Below are 14,095 nucleotides of genomic sequence, written 5' to 3'. Positions count from 1 at the left end.
GCTGGCCAAATAAGAAACCTGTTTGCTGAGCCGGCGACCTCTGGCGGGCGCGGTGGAGCGCAGGGCTGTGGGCGCCACCGGGTGGGCGGAGCCGGGACTTGGCTTCTAGACCCCGCCTCCCGGCCACGCCCCCTCGGAGTCCCGGATGTACTCCTCCCGAGGAAGGATGGGCGGGGCTGGGGTAGCTTGCTCACCTGTCAAGGTACAGATGCTACAGCTTCCGCGCTTTCTTCAGCCAAGGATTGGCGAGACTGAAGGGTGGGCGGGGCAAGTCGCCAAACATAAATACGCTTGTTTTTGTGTTGTTTTATTCTGTTTTGTTACTCTAACTGGACTCTCTGGGAATTCTTACCACGGCCTCGAGAAACAGTGGGCGAAAGAAATGTACCGCTATAGATAAACTCTTTTTTTTTTTTTTTTTTTTTTTTAGATAAACTCTGGATAAAGCGCTGTTCCGAATGCCTCATCGCCCTGCTGCTCAGAACCTTGCACAACGTCTAGTATCCGCGGCCCTTCGCGTCTCCCAGCTTGTCCGTCTCCCTTTGTTCTCCGAGGCTGCAGGCGAGGCTCTGCAGCTAATGGGAGCGGGTCCCGTACAGGAAGGTGAAGCCAGGGGTCCCCTCCCGCAGCTTTTAGCAAGACATCATTTCTGGGAGAGATTTCTGATTTGACTAGTAACGTAAAAGCTAAAAAAGGTAAATAGTTCATGGTCTTCAGGAGAAACCGTTTTAAACTGGCAAAATTGCTAAACCTGTCCCGTGTGCTACATCATCAAAATTTAAAGTAAGCATCCACAACAAGTCGGATCGTCTTGTGTTTGGAGATTCCCCATGGCGACACCATGGTAACTCTGGGAAAAAAGAATATTTCGCTATGAGAAGAAATGAAATACTATAAATTCTTTTTTTTTTTTTTCTCCTTTTAAGGAGACTCTATGCCCAGCATGGAGCCCAGTGCAGGGCTTGACCTCATGACCTTGAGATCTGGGTTGGAGAGTGAGACACTTTTTTTTTTTTTTTAAGATTTATTTATTGATTTATTCATTCAGAGAGAGTGAGAGAGAGGCCGAGGGAGAAGCAGGCCCCATGCTGGAAGCCCGATGTGGGACTCGATCCCGGGTCTCCAGGATCACACCCCAGGCTGCAGGCAGCGCTAAACCGCTGTGCCACCAGGGCTGCCCAAGAGTGAGACGCTTAAACCAACTAAGCCACCGAGGTGTCCCAAATATTATAAGTTCTTTCAATTTATTTATTTATTTATTTATTTGAGACACAGATCGAGAGAGAGAGAGAGGCAGAGACACAGGCAGAGGGAGAAGCAGGCCCCATGCAGGGAGCCTGACATAGGACTGGATCCCGGGTCTCCAGGATCAGGCCCTGTGCTGAAAGCTGTGCTAAACCGCGAAGCCACCCGGGCTGCCCTATAAGTTCTTAATAGGGCTAACAGGCCTTTTATTTTTCAAAGTTGCCAAGGAATTGAACTCTGGATTTGTGTTTCCTTTGTTAGGAAAGAAACACTGAGACAGTCCATCTTGACCTCAGTGAAACTGTCCTTTTCCTCCCAGGACATTTAATCAGCCTTTCTACTGAAAGTTGTTTGGTACATGCTGCCCAGTTTGATCCTAGGCTCAACATTTCCTCCTCCTCCAGGAAGTCTTCCCCCAACTCTCTGGAACTGGATTAAATGATCCAGTACACCAATGTTATTGTAACATGCGTTATCCAGGACTGGGATGGCCTAGTTAATCATATATCTGCCCCATTGTGTTTTATTTCTTTGAAGGAACTCTGGGTTTATACTAGCATCTGGCATAATGCCTATCCCATAAACATTTGTGGAACTAATGAATAAACAGCGAAAGCCTATTCATAATTTTGAATTTGTGCTTTCCCCTTTCCTTCAGCTTAAATACTATTTTCTCAGGGATTTTTAAATTTCTTTTTATCTATTTACTTATTATTTTTTTCTAAATTTTATTTATTCATTCATGACAGAGAGAGAGAGAGAGACAGAGACACAGGCAGAGGGAGAAGCAGGCTCCATGCAGGGAACCCTATGAGGGACTTGATCCTGGGACTCCAGGATCATGCCCTGAGCTGAAGGCAGACACTTAACCACCGAGCCACCCAGGTGTCCCATAAGCATTGTTTGAAATGCAAGCTCTACGCCCAATGTAAGGCTCAGACTCATGACCTCGAGATCAAGAATCACATGCTCTTCTGAGTCAGCCACGCACCCCTACAGTAAGCTTTTTAATTTTCCTTAATCTTTTTTTTTAATATTTTATTTATTTATTCATGATAGACATAGAGAGAGAGAGAGAGAGAGGCAGAGACACAGGCAGAGGGAGAAGGAGGCTCCATGCAGGGAGCCCGACGCGGGACTCAATCCTGGGTCTCCAGGATCACACCCCGGGCCGAACATGGCGCTAAACCACTGGGCCACCCAGGTTTGCCCTTTTTATTTTATTTTATTTTATTTTATTTTATTTTATTTTTTTATCATAGGAACCATTTTATTTTGTTTTATTTTTAAAGATTTTATTAGGATTCCTGGGTGGTGCAGCAGTTTAGCGCCTGCCTTTGGCCCAGGGTGCAATCCTGGAGTCCCGGGATCGAGTCCCACATCGGGCTCCCTGCATGGAGACTGCTTCTCCCTCTGCCTGTGTCTCTGCCTCTCTCTGTGTGTCTCTCATTAATAAATAAATAAATAAAATCTTTATTTTTTATTTATTTATGATAGTCACAGAGAGAGAGAGAGAGAGGCAGAGACACAGGCAGAGGGAGAAGCAGGCTCCATGCACCGGGAGCCCGACGTGGGATTCGATCCCGGCTCTCCAGGATCACGCCTTGAGCCGAACACAGAGCCTCAACCGCTGAGCCACCCAGGCGTCCCCAGTGTATGACTCTTGATTTTTGTCTTGGGTCATGATCTCAGTGTTGTAGGATCAGCCTGCCACGGTCCACACTCAGCGAGGAGTCTGCTTGAGAGTTTCTCTCCCTCTTTCTCTACCTGTCCCACCCCCGTAAAATAAATCTTACACAAAAAGAAAAATAAGTGGATTCTTACATCTGCTTTGCATTCAATCCAGTATGGTATCACATGTCCTATAGCTTCTAGGCAGCCCCAGAGAGCACCAAAAAAGGAAAATAATATCTAATAGTTTGTCTTCCTGGAGTCTCTGAAAGGGTCTTAAGACTCCCAGTGGCTTGAAACCTACTATGCCTGTAGAAAACAAGGTTACCTGTCTTGGAGGTCAAAACTCCATGGCTCAGAAAACAGGATGGAGCATTTTTAGTTCTAGAATCTGAGTTAGGTGTGAAACCCTTGAGAGGGTCAGAGTAGGAAGAAAAAGTAGAAGGGCTCCCATCTCAGAAGTGAAGGCTGAGCCCCCAGCCCTCCTTACACCCAGGAGACTTCAGGACCAGGAAAAGAATAGCTCCACTAAGAATGCAACTGAAATTCTTGTAGATGCTAAGAAGTGGAATGACTTCTGTTATTTTTAGTCCTAAAGAAGATTATGGGACTAGAGATAGATTTTTTTAAGATTTATTTTTCATTTATGAATGAGAGAAAGAGAGAGAGGCAGAGGCATGGTTAGAGGGAGGAGCAGGCTCCATGCAGGGAGCCTGACACGGGACTCGATCCCAGGTATCTAGGATCACCCAGGCCGAAGGCGGCGCTAAACCACTGAGCCACCCGGGCTGCCCTAGAGATAGATTTTTTAAAAGATATTTTATTTAGGGCAGCCCCGGTGGCTCAGCGGTTTGGCACCTGCCTTCAGCCCAGGGCGTGATCCTGGAGTCCCAGGATCGAGTCCCATGTCGGGCTCCCTGCATGGAGCCTGCTTCTCCCTCTGCTTGTGTCTCTGCCTCTCTCTCTCTCTCTGTCTCTCTTTGTGTGTCTGTCATGAATAAATAAATAAAATCTTTAAAAAAAAAAGATATTTTATTTAAATTCAATTTGCCAACATATAGTAAAACAACCAGTGCTCATCCCATCAGGCCCCTCCTTCATGCCCGTCACCCAGTTACCCTATCCCCCCAGCTTCCTCCCCTTCTGCAACCCTTTGTTTCCTAGAGTTAGAAGTTTCTCATGGTTTGTCTTCCTCTCTAATTTTTCCCCAGTTTACCTCCGTTCTCTTATGGGACTAGGGATAGATTAACATTTTTCTTTTAATTTTTTCTTGTGATAGATGTTATGGACTGAACTAACCCCCAACCCCATCCAAATTAATATATCAAAGATCTAGTCTCGGGGCAGCTCAGGTGGCTCAGTGGTTTGGCACCACCTTCAGCCCAGGGCGTTAAAAAAAAAAAAATCTAGCCTCTTGTTCCTTACAATGTGATTGTATTTGGAGACAGGGCCTTCAAAGAGGTCATTAAGGTAGAATTAAGTCATTAGGGTGGGCCCTGATCCAATATTATTGGTTTTATTATAAGAAGAGGAGATTTAAAAGAAGTAGGAGAAGAAGAAGGAGGGGGACGAGGGGGAGGAGATTAGGACACAGCCCACAAAGAGGAGGTCACGTGAAGACATGGAGAGAAGATGACCATCATCTACAAGCTAAGGAGAAAGGCCAGATGACACCTTGATCTCAGATTTCTAGGATCCAGAATTGTGAGAAAATAAAGTTCTGCTGTTTAAATCATCCACTCTGTGGTACTTTGTTATGGCAGCCCTAGTAAACGAATACAATAGATTATGCATTCATAGAATTCCAAACATAAAAAGTGTATATAGTGTAAAAAGTCTCCCATCCTTAACTCCAGGTATCCTGTTCTCCTTCCCAGAGATGATCAATGTTAACAATTCTTATGTACCATCTCAGGTAGATTTTCTGCATATACAAGTCATATATGTGAACATGTTTTCTCCTACCACTTTTTTTTTAAGATTTTATTTATTCATGAGAGACACAGAGACAGAGAGGCAGAGACACAGGCAGAGGGAGAAGCAGGCTCCAGGCAGGGAGCCCGACACAGGACTCGATCCCAGGTCCCCAGGATCACGCCCTGGGCTGAAGGCTAAACCGCTGAGCCATCTGGGCTGCCCTCTCCTCCCACTTTTACAAAAACTATGGTATAGTGTGTCCAGTGCTGTGCCCTTTGCTTTTTTCACCAAAATAATATGTCGTGAAGCTCACTCCCTATCAATGCATAAAAAATTTCTCATTCTTTTTACTCTTGTGTAATTGGTAATAGTTTTATTTTTATAGTTTTGGGATTTCATGAAATATGCAGCCATCCATAGAGCAGATATTGATAACATTCTATTTCTTAGGCTGGGTGGTGGGTTCAAGAATGTGTGCTTTGTTACACACATATTATACTTCATAGCTTACATTGTTATAAGTAGCAAGGAATAAAAAAGTTCAGATGGAGGAAATGAAAAGGGAGTGGGGAGGCAGATGTTATGAATTTGTAGGTGAAATTTTATTAAGGATGAGACTATAGAAAGCCTTCATGAGAGGATATCTTTTGATATGACATGAAGGAGGAGAAGGAGCTAATCATGGAGTTAGCTAAGATAAGAATTTTTCAACAGCAAGTGCAAATGTCCTGTGGCACAAACAAGGAGCTTCTTTAGAAAGCTATTGTAATTACTGTAGTTGTCCATGTGACAGATGAAGAGGATATCATCATGGGGATCCCTGGGTGGCTCAGTGGTTTAGTGCCTGCCTTCGGCCCAGGGTGTAATCATGGAGTTCCAGGATCGAGTCCCACATCGGGCTTCCTGCATGGATGGAATAAATAAAATCTTTTTTTTTTTTTTTTTTTTAAAGAAGAGGGTACCATCATTGGAGAGGCCTTCCTGTCTACCTTGTCTAAGACAAGTCTTGTCCATTATTCTCTTAAAAATTTGTTTCCAAAAAAAAAAAAATCTGTTTCCTTTTACCATGATTTATACATTTTGTAAAATCTGTTTGCTCATTCAATTAGGCTCACCAACTACATCATAAACTTCTTGAGGGTAGTGGTCACTGTCCGTCATATTCACCTATGCATCCTCATTTCCTAGCACTTAGTAAGCACTCAGTAAAAATGTGCCATTTGAGTGAATGAGCAACCACTTTATATCTTTGTATTCCTGGAACATCAATTGTGTTTGACCTGTATACATACATAAGGAGTTCCATATAAGGATGCCTGATTGGCTCAGTCAGTGGCACATGTGACTCTCGATCTCAGAAGTCATGAGTTTGAGCCCCACATTGGGCATTGAGTTTACTTTAAAGGGATGCATTCATAGCTCAGTCAGCTAAGCACTCAGCTCTTGATTTCAGCTCAAGTAATGATCTCAGAGTCCTGTAATCAAGCCCTGCATCAGGCTCCCTGCTCAGTGGGGAGTCTGCTTCTCTCCTTCTCCCTCTGCCCCTTCTCTCATTCTCTTTCCTTCTCTCTTGCTCTTTCTAAAATAAATCTTTGGGAAAAAATTGTTTTTAATTAATTTTTTAAAAAGAGTTTGGGGTGTACAGGTTGCTCAGTTGTTTAAACATCTGACTCTTGAATTTGGCTCAGATGCTGATCTCAGGGTCTGAGATTGAACCCAGTATCTGGGCATGGAGCCCGCTTAAGATTCTCTCTCTCCCTCTCCCTCTGCTCCTTCCCCTGTTTTCTAAAAAATAAATAAATAAAAATTTAAAAAATAGTTTAGGGGTGCCTGGGTGGCTCAGTCAGTTAAGTGTCTGACTCTTGATCTCGGCTCAGGTTGTAATTTTAAGAGTTGTGAATTTAAGCCCCACGTTGGGCTCCAGGCTGGGCATGGAGCCTACTTAAAAAAAAAAAAAAAGAGTTTAATATATGTTTGTTGAATAGAATACACTTACATGGCAAACCATTATAATAAATGGGTTGTGAGCTCAATCCATTAGGATAAAGTAAGACTTACTGGTTGAGAAAGCTGAAATTACACTTGCATATTCGTCTGTAAATTTGAGTCTAAGTTTGGTAAACTATTAAAGGAGATTGCAATCCTTTCTGGAAGGACACCAGCTGTAACAAGGGAACTAGGAGTCTTCAGCAACCTGGCTTAAGATAAGAGCAGGTCAAAATGTTCCACTTCCAAGATGCATCAATCAAGGTCAGTGAACAAGAACAGGGCCTGGATATCCATCACCAGTTAGAGACACCAGTTAGGGCCAGTCTTCAAAGGCAGCTGTGACCCTGTACATTTCACTGTGAGCTGTGGATGTTCCGTCTGAATTGTTTGTCATGTTTATGCTGCTTGGCTGCCTAGCTGTGAAGACTGGGGGAAGATATCGCCTCTCACATTCAATTCCTAGAATAGAATTAGGTGATAAATATACAATGAACATCTAATTATATAACAAGTAGAAAGGGATGCCTGCCCATATTCAAAAGGGAGAATGTTACCCATTATGGATTTTTCATGGAAGGTTGACAGTTGGTGGTATGCACATTGCATGAGTGGGATATAGTAAGAGCTTTGCCAAAGGAACATTTCTAGAAGAACCATTCTGAAAAGAGGATAGATGGTGTGTGTATATATATATATATATATATATATTCCACCAAATCTCCATATTATATGGATGCTGGGGTGGTTCTCATATATGGTCTAAGATATGTTTTCCGGTGTTAGACTCTCAAGTACCTCAAGGCAAATATTGAGAATGCCACAATGAATTGAACAATATTATTGAAACTCAAGCAGACACCCCTGAAGATGTTTCCCACAGTAAATATCAGAGATACAGGGAGGATCTAAGTTCTTTTGTTGTAATTTAGGGTATACATTTCAATCCAGTGCTAGTGCCTTCCCAATGAGTGCCCAAACTCAATAGGGGTATTTGGAATTTGATGTCAAGCAAACACTTGTGATTTAATTTAACAGGATGGGGAAGGGGGAGAAAAATCTTGGACTCAGGAGTTTTTTTAATTTAAATTTTATTTTAGGGGGGATCCCTGGGTGGCTCAGTGGTTTGGCACCTGCCTTTGGCCCAGGGCACGATCCTGGAGTCCCAGGATCAAGTCCCGCATCAGGCTCCCGGCATGGAGCCTGCTTCTCCCTCTGCCTGTGTCTCTACCTCTCTCTTTCTCTCTATGTCTATCATGAATAAATAAATAAATCTTTAAAAATAAATAAATAAATTTTATTTTAAAGGAATCTCTCTACCCAGTGTGGGGCTTGAACTAACAACCTAGATCAAGAGTCTCATACTCCATGGACTGAGCCAGCCAGGCACTCTTTGGGCTGAAGAGTTTTAGACAGGTGGGCAGAGTACAGTGACACAGAACCTAACAATCTTCAGGAAGAGTTTGGGCAATATGTTTCCTTAAGGGCCCTAGTTAAAGTCAGAGCAGTAACTAGAGCTGTGGGAAAGTGAATGCTGGCAGGTGAACAAATAAACCACCTGGGAGGGGTCAGGTCACCGGAAGTGGTTTCCAGCCCCTGGGCTGAGGATTAGATATAGCCAGAAATCACTGATACTTCCTCTCCCTTGTTTGCTGGATGCAAACTGTTCCCATGCGTTTATTTATCTCACGAATATTGATGAGTGCCTAGGAGCTGTGAATCCAGCAGAGAATGAGACAGTTGAGGCTTCTACTCCCAGAGAGCTCTCAACCCCATGGGAAGCTGGGGAGACAATCTGCTCAAGAAAAATCTCTCTGAAGAGGGGACCTTCTCACTGAGATTTGGTGAACCACAGGGGTTGGGTGAAGGGGATGACAGATGGTGAGGAGGCTGAGAAAGGCAGCAACCTTGATCTTGTAGGACTCTAAGTCAGGGTGAGGAGTTGGCCATGTTCAAAATGCAAAAAGAAGTGATTGAAGGGTTTTAAGCTAAGGTCTGATTTCTGTGTTGAAAAGATCACCCTTGCTCCTGAGGGGAGAATGAGTTCTAAGTGAATAAAAGGAGAAACAGAAAGAGCAATTTTTTGAAAGATTTTATTTATTTATTCATGAGAGACACACACAGAGAGAGAGTGAGAGCAAGAGAGAGAGAGAGAGAGAAAGGCACTGACACAGGCAGAGGGAGAAGCAGGCTTCATGCAGGGAGCCTGACCTGGGACTCAATTCCAGGTCTCCAGGATCACGCCCTGGGCTGAAGGCAGCGCTACACCGCTGAGCCACCCGGGCTGCCCAGAAAGACCCAATTTTGAAGCTCTTAGCATTCATCGGGGTGCAATAATAGATGGTGGCTTGTAGTCAGTGGTACTAATGGAAACAGAAAAAGTGGACCTATTTAGGATGCGTTGTGGGGGGTAAAGTCAATAGGAGGGTAGATGGATGGGGTGTGGCAGTGAGGGGAGAGAGGAATCAAGGGACAAGTCCTACACTGTTGCCAACCAGGTGGATTGAGGTGTTCTCTACCGACACAAGAGGTCAGTGCAGGGAGGGGAGATTTGTAGGGAGTTTTTTTTTTTTTTTTAAGATTTTATTTATTTATTCATAGACACACACAGAGAGAGGCAGAGACACAGGGAGAGGGAGAAGCAGGCTCCATGCAGGGAGCCCAATGTGGGACTTGATCCCCGGTCTCCAGGATCACACCGCAGGCTGCAGGCGGCGCCAAACCGCTGTGCCACAGGGGCTGCCCCTGTAGGGAGTGTTTTGGAAAGGCCAGAGCCAGAGTTCTATTTTGGCCGTGCCAAATAGTAGCCCACATGAACCTGGAGTTCCTGGCAGAGGTTCAGGTTGAAATTCCAGACTTGAGCACCATGGACATGTGAACTGCACCTAAAGCAGTAGGACCAGAGTAGGTACCAAGTGCTGGTTGATCTTATCTTCTAAACCTCAATCAACTTGTCTCCTTCTTCACTACTATCCCCTCAGGTCCAATCTCCTGCTCTTACCTGGACCTCTGAAATTGCTTCCTTATCTCCCTGATTCTTGACTTGCTCCCTTTTGATCTGTAGCCTGTGTGATCGGTTCAAAATTTAATCGGATTATGCCACTCCCACCTTAACCCCCTTTTGTAACGTGCTCTCAGGAAGAATCAAATCCTCACCTGACCCTCAAGTAGGATTACCAAAGAAAATACAGCATTCCTAGTTAAATTAGAATTTTAGATAACAAATAATTTTTAGTATAAATATCATCGCTTACCTTAAATTAAATTCAAGCTGGCATATTTTTATTTGCTAAATCTGGCAAACCTACCCACTGCAAGATTTGGTCCCTAGCTGACTGAGCCAGGGTGCCCCAATTCCAACAAAATTAAATTCATTATCTCCAAAAAGTGTCTTCCTGAATACATCTAACTCATATCTATAAATGTTATTAAAAATATACACACACAGGGCAGCCCTGGTGGCTCAGCGGTTTAGCGCCGCCTGCAGCCCAGGATGTGATCCTGGAGACCCGGGATAGAGTCCCACGTCAGGCTCCCTGCATGAAGCCTGCTTCTCCCTCTGCCTGTGTCTCTGCCTCTCTCTCTCTCTCTCTCTCTCTCCTCTCTGTGTATTCTCATGAATAAATAAATAAAATATTTTAAAAAATATACACACACACAGAAGTAATCCCCCAAATCTGGAAAAAGTTAATTTGGGAGTTGGTTGTTTTGAACTCAGACCATATTTCCTCATCTGTGTAGGAAAACCAGATTCTCTCTTAGTCCAGGAAATCTACTCAGTGCAACCGAAGGACTATCAATATCTCTTATATGTTAGCATTGGAAATGCCAGAGGCTATGGTTCAAAAGGAGACATTTTAGAGTTTCAGCATGGGATGTCAGAAAGACATCTTTATCTCCTGAAACCTAGATAAGGGGAAGTGGCATTAGCCATCTTCGTGGGGGCAGGTAAGGGAGATGAATTTCCGGCTAGGTGTTGGGGACCCAATGGCAGGCATTATGGTGGCTAGGTCCAGGGTTGAGGAACCATTGTGCGCATACAGATCATTAATAATTCAGATGTTGGAGCTGTGACCACCTTTTAGAGGAAAGTAAAATAACAAATGCCTCAGAATAGAATAGAAGAGAATATCACATGAAATCTTAGGTTCTAGTGCTTCCTCTGAAAAGACAGACTCTCAGATTGTCTTCTCAGGAGACTTTGAGATAGTCTACTTTTTAATCCATCATTGTTTGGTTTTCATTTAAAGAATCAAGAAAAGCGGGCAGCCCCAGTGGCGCAGCGGTTTGGCGCCGCCTGCAGCCCAGGGCGTGATCCTGGAGACCCTGGATCGAGTCCCCACGTCGGGCTCTCTGTATGATGCCTGCTTCTCCCTCTGCCTGTGTCTCTGCCTCTCTCTGTCTCTATGAATAAATAAATAAAATCTTTAAAAAAAAAAAAAAGAATCAAGAAAGGTTCTGTGGGGAGAGGAAGAGAGGAACTCACCAAAAACACTTAAAATAATTAATTCATATTTGGATCCAGATTTTAAGAGGCTTGTGCTTAAGATATGTATGGTTCTTGGAGTACACTTGGTTTAATTTTACTTAAATCACTGAAGAGTTTCAGCTGAGGCAGTGGTATTGCTTAGCAAATCCAATTAACAAAATGTTGGTTTTTCTAGTTAAACTTCTGTGTATTAATCAGATCTGTCTCAAAAGCTATTCATCAGGTTGGGGAGGGTGTCTTATGTGAAAAAGCTTTTTCATTTAGATGTAAATTAGACCTAGCATATTAGGAAAAAAGAAGTTTTTGACATTTTTATAGTCTGACAATACCATGTCACATTGCTCAAAAGAATCTGAGTCTACACACTATCGATCCACCAGATAATATGAATTAGCCAGGTTTTTAAAAAATGACCCAAGCACCCTATTTTAATTATCTTTACATGAGTAAAACAATTATTTTACAACCTGCATGCAAAAGAACAGAGAAGGTTTTGCAAATCTAACTTCGTCTATGTGGTTCTTTTCTTTTTTTCTTTTTTAAAGATCTTATTTATATATTCACGAGAGATACAGAGAGAGAGAGAGAGGCAGAGACATAGGCAGAGGGAGAAGCAGGCTCCATGCAGGGAGCCCAATATGGGACTCGATTCCAGTTCTCCAGGATCACACCCTGGGCTGAAGGCAGCCCTAAACCACTGAGCCACCCGGTCTGCCCTGTGTGGTTCTTTTCAAGCAGAAATATATTTCATGTTACTCTTGAAACATCATAATTTCTATTTGGGATATTATTATTACAGTTTTTAAAATATTTTATTTATTTATTTGATGAGAGAGTGAGAGAGCACAAGCAGGGGGAGGGGCAGAAGCAGAGGGAGAAGCAGACTTCCCGCTGAGCAAGGAGCCCAATGCATCGTGGGCTGGATCCCAGTACTCCAAGATCATGACCTGAGCCATAAGCTGATGCTTAACTGACTGAGCCACCCAGGTGCCCCTAGAAAGGACATTTTAATGTACTTTAAACTGCTTTTAGTTACCCACTGTGTCTGAAAGGAAGAGACTCACTCAAAATAAACTCAGAATAAAAGCTTTATGTAATCATGGGGTTCAAGGGACTGGCCATGCTCTGGGTTTTTCTCATGAATTACCTGCTGTTTCTCATGGAGATTCTGTTTCAATTTACCTGTACCCTCTCTCCCTTTTTCTTCTTTAAGACATTATTTATTTGACAGAGAGAGAGAGAGAAGAGTGTGGAGCAGAGGCAGAGGGAGAAGCAGACTCCCTGTTGAGCAGGGAGCCCCATGTGGGGCTCAATCCCAGGACTCGGATCATGACCTGAGCTAAAGGCAGATACTTAATCAACTGAGCCACCAGGTGCTCTCTTTCTCTTTTTCATTTTTTTCTCTTTCTTTCTCTTTTTTCCCCCCAAGATTTTATTTATTCATTCATGAGAGAGAGAGACAGAGACAGAGACAGAGACACAGGCAGAGACACCGGCTCCATGCAGGGAGCTTGACGTGGGACTCGATCCCCAGTCTCCAGGTTCACACCCTGGGCTGACGGTGGCACTAAACCTCTGAGCCACCTGGGCTCTTTTTCTAATGTTTCAGCAGCAGCAGCTCCACCACCAGTTGGCAATCTTATTTTTATATACTTGCCATTGAGATACGATATAAGCCACCTGTTATTACTGGTATTGTTACACTTGAATGAATGAGGGCTCAGAAACATGAAGTGAGTTGCCAAACATCACACAGCATTAGAGAACATTTGTTTCTATTGTTATCAGCTTATCAGATTTTTCTACTATACTATAAGCCTTTAAAATGTCTGATACAGGGCAGCCCGGGTGGCTCAGCGGTTTAGCGCCACCTGTGGTCCAGGGCATGATCCTGGAGACCCGGGATCGAGTCCCACATTGGGCTCCCTGCATGGAGCCTGCCTCTCCCTCTGCCTGTGTCTCTGCTTCTCTCTCTGTGTGTCTCTTATGAATAAATAAATAAAATCTTAAAAAAATAAAATGTCCGATACATGCTATTAACATAAATGGAGCTTGAAAACATCATGCTAAGTGATATAAGCCAGATACAAAAGGACAAATATTGTATGATTCCATTTATATGAAGTGACCAGAGTATGCAAATTCATAGGGACTGGAAAGTAGACTAGAAGCTACCAGGGGCTAGAGGGAGCAACGGACAGGGATTACTCCTTGATGGATAAAGTTTCTGTTTGGGATGATGAAAAAGTTCTGGAAATGGACAATGGCGATGGTTGCATCAAGTATATTGTGAAAATACTGCCACTGAATTGTATACTTAAAAATAGTTAAAATGTTAAATTTTAGGTTACGTGTATTTTGCCACAGCTTAAAAATAGCCGAAAAATTTTTGAGAGCAGTGGTATGTTATAGTGGGAAAAAAATGATATGGCTCTTTGCCTTAGTGAAATCTTTCCTTTGTTTTTAAAAGTAAAAAATTTTTGGGGAGGCAGAGCCAGAGGCAGTGTCTGTGAAGGGGCAATACAAGAGGGTCCTCTGGTGATGAAACAGTTCTGTAGCTTGAATATAGTGGTGATTACATGAAGCTGCACAACTGATAAAATTGCATGGAATTACACATACACTGGGGCATCTGGGTGGCTCAGTTGGTTAAGCGTCTGCCTTCAGCTCAGGTTTTGATCCCAGGGTCAAGGGATCCAGCCTTAGTTTGGCTCCTTGCTCAGCAGGGAGTCTACTTCTCCCTTTCCCTCTGCCCCTCCTCCCTGGCTTATGCTCTCTCTCAAATAA

General features: G+C 43.5%; 1 long non-coding RNA gene across 1 annotated transcript; it reads left to right on the top strand.

The window, feature by feature from the left end:
- The first annotated feature begins 28 nt into the window (after positions 1 to 28).
- Positions 29 to 1,865, top strand: LOC125755806 (uncharacterized). Its single transcript, XR_007413152.1, has 2 exons — positions 29 to 202; positions 431 to 1,865. It is a non-coding gene; the product is annotated as an uncharacterized LOC125755806 (long non-coding RNA).
- The last annotated feature ends 12,230 nt before the right edge of the window (positions 1,866 to 14,095 follow it).

Source organism: Canis lupus, chromosome 9, assembly GCF_003254725.2.
Source record: "Canis lupus dingo isolate Sandy chromosome 9, ASM325472v2, whole genome shotgun sequence".
NCBI lineage: Eukaryota > Metazoa > Chordata > Mammalia > Carnivora > Canidae > Canis > Canis lupus.
The sequence above is the reverse complement of the archived record's forward strand: the minus strand, read 5'-3'. Positions and strand labels throughout refer to the sequence as shown.